Source organism: Sciurus carolinensis, chromosome 15 (genome assembly GCF_902686445.1).
Source record: "Sciurus carolinensis chromosome 15, mSciCar1.2, whole genome shotgun sequence".
Lineage (NCBI taxonomy): Eukaryota > Metazoa > Chordata > Mammalia > Rodentia > Sciuridae > Sciurus > Sciurus carolinensis.
The window spans coordinates 1,392,082-1,398,733 of NC_062227.1; positions in this window are offsets into that span (position 1 = coordinate 1,392,082).

Sequence of the window (6,652 nt, forward strand, 5' to 3'; positions counted from 1 at the left end):
CTTTTCTCACATACTGAGACCTTGAAGAAAAGGAGGAATGAGCCAGTGCATCCTGTAGCCTCATGCAGCTGGGCTCGAACATGAAGGGCTTGAGACGGAGAGAGCCCCTCCCTGCCTCCTTTAGGAGCAGATGTGCAGAACGGGGGCTAGTTCCTGATGTCAGGGCCGTTCTTCCTGGTGTCTCGTGAAGAGCATCTGTGCATTTTGTCTTTCCACCTGCATAAAGGCCTTCATCCTGAGGGCAGTCACAAGTGGAAGACTCCGTGTTTATGACGAATCTCCCCAGGCTTCAGCATCCTTGCTGCACTACAGTGAGAGTCTGCATGACGTGCTCAGAATCCAGTGTTCCGTTTTCTGTTAATACCATGAGTGAAGTCAGTCTGCAAGATATGTTTAATATATTGAATTTATTTGTACATATGCAGAGTATGGTATTTGTGTATGGAATTTGTGCTTTATTCCTATTTTTTCCAGCTCTTTGATGAGTAAAATATTACGTGTTGTTATAGAAATACAGATTATTGCTTTAATAGGAAGAGAATTATGAAAATAAAACCTGAAACTATATGTATATGCGATCGTTGTTTTTGCTTTGTTCACTTTATTTTTCCCAAGGACACATTGACTGTTCATATGAGCTCAGCTACGTCTTCCAAGGACAGTATTTTCTTTATCTTGAATTGTGTGTTCTGCTCTTTAAGAGTTGGGTACTTTTTTGGGAGTTACTTTAAACTGACTTTTTAAAATGCCGTTCCGTTACTGTGATATCCTGTAAAATCTGCTGCCTGCTGGGATAGAAGACTGATGGATGCATCTTCCAGAAGATGGCTTTTCTCACGGGGTTAAGTGGGGGAGACTTGCGATTAGGAGACCGAGAAAGCAAGTGTGAACGAGATTGTTCTGCAGTGACACATAATTAGCACCTAGTAACTTTAGATTTACTTAAATAGTTAAGCATGTGTTGGTGCCTACTGTGTACATAGCGGGGACATTCATCGTGTGATTGGAGTGAGACCAGTGACCCAGATAGTGACTCCTAGACAACAGTTTGTGTTTCTCAGGACCTTGGAGAGGGTAGAAGGTGCCACCCTGGGGGGACAAATGAAATCCCCTCCCCTCCTGCCCCCTCATTGTTTTCATACACCGGTACCAGTGAAAGTTTCTTTCCGCTTTAATGTGAGATAAGCGTCACCAAGGAAAGCGAACCTCCCTTCAGTGTGTGTGGTTTTAACACCAGGCGACCTTTCTGCATAGAAAACCTATGTGGTTTTTAGTAATATTCAAGGAATATTAAATTTCCTTACATAATTAGTTCAGTGTGCAACTGGCTAACTAAATCCCCACAGAGCTTAAGACTTAAACATCTTATATTACATTTACAGATTCTTTACATTTGATTCTCCTCAACTCTTAAGGGACCTGATTTGGGCACTCTTAAGTCTTAACTTTCAAAATCTTTCTAAACACATAACTCTTACAGGGCTGACAAGTCCAACTTCCACATACAGGAGATTGAGCTTTCCAAATACTCAGATATTGTGAATTTAAATTCTCAGTCACCCATCATGTAGAATGAAAAAAGGTTAATAATATGTTAGATTCTGTTGTGTTTGAACAAACAGACCCAGTTTATCAAAATTATTATAAAGCTCATCCTTAGAACTAGAAAATACGATCACTAAAGTTGACCTACTTTATCAATATGCAGTGCTCCTTTACCTATTTGTGGTGAGTCGTTTAATTTGGCGACATAAGGGGAACGGTGTTATGTGTCGGACCCACAGAACTCAGGCGAGGGTGTGGCCTTGGGGTTTGGAGCTGATTCCTCCCAGGGCCCATCCACAGGAGAGAGCGGGCTCCTTGCTCTGCTGCTGTGCAGTGTCGGTGGGGTCTCTAGGCCCTGGCCCATGAGCTTGGAGTTGGGTTGCTCAGTGCAGCGCAGTGGCATTGTAAAATCCCTGTCCTGAGGCAGGGTCTCTGCTGGGTGACCCCTGCCAGCACTCTGTAGTTGGATTTTGATGGAAAGAGCTGCGTCTGCACTGAGGTCCAAGCTGCCGATTGAAGTGCCCTGATCGCTCTGTTGGTTCCTGCACCTTTTCATACTTTGTGGCCTTGAGGCCACACTTGCGTAGTCATGCTGATGAATGCGTGGTTCAGTGGACTACGGTCCCCACCACCTGCAGCGAGTCGGCGGGTTGCAGAGAGGGGAGGCTTTATTAGAAGTTGGCCAGGCAGGGAGGGCGATGTCAGGCTGCGGTCACAACCTCCAGCCCAGGTTTAGGGCCAGGTTCGTGTTCATTCGTGCTACATGTCTGTCACAGGTCGCCGCGGGCTCTGCCTGTGACCTCCACTTCAGGGCAGGATGGGAGCATTGTGAATCCGGGGGCAGGTGAGGGAACCCGAGAGGCCTCACGCCAGCACTTGGCTGCACACCCCTGCAGCGAGCGCATGCCCCTGTCCTGCAGGGCCCAGACCCCAGGGTTGCACAGTCCCCATGTGTCTGCAGGCACTGGGGGTCAGTGGCCATGTGGGTGAACGCGCCTCATCCTCGGGAGTTTGCCCCGTTTCCTGTGCTCAGGGTTCACAGGTTGTGCTTACCCTTGACACTCCACTGTCTGCCTTTAGGTCGCTGAACAAATCTAGAGGGGCTCATTTTCCCGATGCTTTCAGTGTTGAGGTTCTGTGGGGAGATGCTGGCTTCTTGTTTTCCTGTCACCGCTTTGAGATTAAAGCGGTTCCATGAGGCCAGTGTGCAGTCGGAGCCCTCAGCCCGGTGCGTAAGTAGGACTGTGAATAGGTGCTGGGCACAGGAGCCGTGCGCAGGCACTTCTGAGGCCTGCGATGCTCCCCTGCCGACACAGCAGCTTCTGCGACGGTCGCAAGCAATCTCCCTGGCATCGCTAGGGTTTCTTCCTCCCTTTCCGTTTTTATGTCTCATATTTAAGTTTTTTTCCTGTCAAATCTGAACGTTGTTCTTAATCCCAGTCCAAGTAGTAACAGACCCCCTGGCCTGGAACCTGAGGGCAGAGCTTTGGCTGGCTGGGGAGTGACCTTTCGGAAGGGTCAGTGCAATGCAGCATATGAGGGTGGCCCCAGGATTTGGGGCATCATGTGCCTGTTACTCACTGAAGACATTTTCATTTTCGTTATTTTTAAGAATGCAAACCTGGAATAAGGCTCATTGTAAGCATTTAAAAGTGCATTTTTCTTTAGTTGACACAGTAATTGTTCATACTTACTGGGTACAGTGATACTTCGAGCATGTACACAATGTGTCATGATCAGATCAGGGTAACAGGCCTGTCACTTCAGACATCTATCATTCCTTGTGTTGAGAGTGTTCAAAATCTCCACGAGCTGTCTCGAAATATTCCATTCATCATCAGCCACAGTTACCGTCATACCCCTCTGTGGGACACTGGAAGTTATTCCGCTTGTCCATCCTCACCGATCCCTCACCCTCTCGGGGTATTGTAAACTTTTCTTACTGCTCTTTAGCAAGTGTGCCTGGCCCTGCGTTGAGCCCAGTGAAGCAGTGCTGGAGAGCCGGGGCTCTGGGCCAGACCACTGCGCCACAGACCTGCCGCTGGCGCCCTCCGACAGCAGCACCACCTGCGGGCTTGTGAGCAGTTGGATTCCCGGATGCAGCACACCCGCAGGGGTGATGGCAGACAGCAGGCCCTGGGTAGATGGTACTGAGGAGGATGGAGACTGCAAGCTTCGGGGAAGAAAACGTGAAGTCACTTGTTCCAGTGTTACAGACGGCCTTGAGGACCTCTGCATCTCAGACCCCTCTGTGCTCAGCCTGGGCTCCGTGGCGGCCAGGCAGCGGGCAGCTCCTCAGTTCCTGCTTTATCGCAGCCCACAAATGGGTCAGAGGTGGATCATCCCCTTTTCCCTCCTGCTCCTGTGTGGTGTGCAGCTACATTGACATGAAGTTCTCTTTCTGACTTCTGCTATAGAAAGCTTCATTGAGGCAGGTGTATTTGCAATGATCAGAGGAAACTGGAAGGAGCCTGTATATTGGGTCTTTCAAGACTCACTCAAAATCTAAGGCTGAGGGCTGGGGATGTAGCTCAGTTGGTAGAGTGCTCGCCTCACAAGCACAAGGCCCTGGGTTCAATCCCCAGCACCGCAAAAAAAGAAAAAAAAAAAAAAAATTCTAAGGCTGCCTGTTAAGTTCCTTCCAGGAAAACAGCAGCCAGCCAGTGATCACGTCGACTTTGAAAGAAAGCTGGTGCGTGGTGCCCACTGCTCCTCTCTGAGGAGGTCTCTCCCGTCCTGGGGTGGACAGTGGGAGCCATGTGGGCACCTCACTGGAGATGCCAGCAGCTCTGAGGAGTGCTGGATCAGGCTGCTGGTGAGGTGGGCAAGTTCCAGGTGGTGGGGGACAGTTGTGACTTTGCCTTATGCAGGCTGCTTGTACTTAAGGGACTGGAAACAGCCACAGAAGAGAGACCTGGGCCATTGAAGGCTCTTGTCTGTGGCAAAATCGACAAAAGAATGGTATTTTTAACACTTCAGTTCACGTTGTGGCCTAAGTATACTATTATTAAAATCAGTATGATGTTATTAATTACTGAGACACTTTTATTAGTGGATACGTTTTTTAAAATTGTATTGTTCAGATTGTATTTCGATTCAAGATGGGTCTCTACCCTTAAGAGAAAGAAAACAGAACAACCCTGATTTGTTAGGGTTGACAGCCCAAGCACTTAACTGCAGACGCCCCAGGGACCCCAGGCTCCTCCGTGGGGAGTCTCGCACCTTCCCGTCAGTCTTGAGCAGATGAAATAACAAAACAGACCATTGGGACCACACGGTGCTCTCGGCGCTTCCGAGGTCGCCCTGCAGACGGGGAGGCCAGCCTGGCCAGGCCCAGCGCCTTTCCACACAGAGCAGAATTCCCATCTGCCCAGTTCTAAGAGCTTATTCTTGTGTGATCATTGACCCCAATGACAGAAAGAAAGTATAAAGTGGCACCCACAGAGTTTGGGGTCTTTTCTGTTAGTATTTTTTAGATGTTGATGGACCTTTATTGTGTTCATTTATTTCTATGCGGTGCTGAGAATCGAACCCAGTGCCTCACACATGCTCAGCAAGTGCTCTACCACTGAGCCCCAGCCCAGCCCCGAGTTTGGGCTCTCGTGATGCAAGGCTGTTAGTAAACAGAGTACCCTCGCCGTGGCTGGGACTGGGGACAGGCACCGCCACCTCCGGTGCTCACCAAGAGTTTATTTTCGGAGCTGAACGTTGTCTTAAATGATTGAATGCTGTTATGATAGCCTGTTCTCTTAACAGAAACAGTTAAAGTAGCCATGGTTGGCAAAGCGTGCAGAGGTGGAAAGGGCCAGACTGGGTGGCCTCCGGGGACAGAGGTGCCAGGACTCAGTCCCCACCCTACCGCCCTGGCCCAGGTCTGATGACCCACCTGAGCAGCCGGGAGGAACGGGGCCTCCTGGTTGGATGGTACCAAAGGACCAGGCAGGAAGGAGGGAGCCGAGGGACACGGAATGGACGGGCAGGCAGAGAAGGTCTGAGCGGGTGGGGTGCTTCAGCCCTGTGGGAAAGGACGGGCAGGGGCCATGTCGGGACCACCCAGCCCCGTTGCAGGCTCTCCGGGGCAGGCAGAGGCTGGCTGGGCCCTCAGGGGGCAGCGCCCAGTAGGATGGCTCTGTTGGCTCTCCTAGTGCCCTGCTGTCTGAGACCTTGCCCAGCAGCTCAGCCCGGGACAGGGCTGGACGCCACCTCCCACCAGGAAAGGTCTGGAGTGGAGCAGACCTCCGTTGGTCTCTGTCCTCCCTTTCTGTGGCACAAGGCATTTGAACAGTTTATCAAGGAGGATCTGCTTCCTCGGGTCTCACGGCTCAGAGCTCCCACACCACCAGGGGGCGCTGCAGGGCAACTGTGCAGAGCCAGGCGGGCCGTGCTTCCCATGGCCCAGGCCAGGCGGGCTGTGGAGACTGAGGGCAGAGTCAGCTGGGCGAATGTGATTCACTCTCCTATTCAGATGAAGCCGTGACGTCTGACTCACAGGTGGACACAGGTGGCCCCTGACTCACATTTATACATGTGCCCTGTGGCAAACACCCGGCTATATTCACCCGTTTTTGCTGTGTTTTCAGGCTCTGCGCTGGGCAGTGCTTCTCAAGCCATGCAGCATGCTGGCCCTTGCCCAGGAAATGCCAATAGTGTCCCTCAAGAACCGATGAACCCAGAATGTCCTCTATTCTGCAGAGCAGGGGTTCCTTACTGGGAACCACAGGTAGATCTGAGAACCCAGCGCCCTCTCCGTTTCCCTCTGCCCTATCTTCTGAATGCTTAGGTAACATCAGGGCCACACCAATGTGGACTGAAACCTGCCACCCTGTAGGAGAGCTGGCAGCCACTGTGGCTGTTAAAGACTTCAATCCTTTAAAGTGACATACAAATAAAATTTTCACTCCCTTTGGTCACATGAGTCACATTTCAAATGCTCAGTGGCCACATGTGACTACTGGCTGCCATATCGGCCACATAGCATTTGTACTACTGCACAAGCTGTGTTGGGCAGTGCTGGTCTAGAATGTTCTTTTGAAGTGCAGCTGAGCACTGTTTTAGGCTAAGACAAAATCCTGCGTAGAGGTCCACCCAATCAACCCTGCTGGTGTTG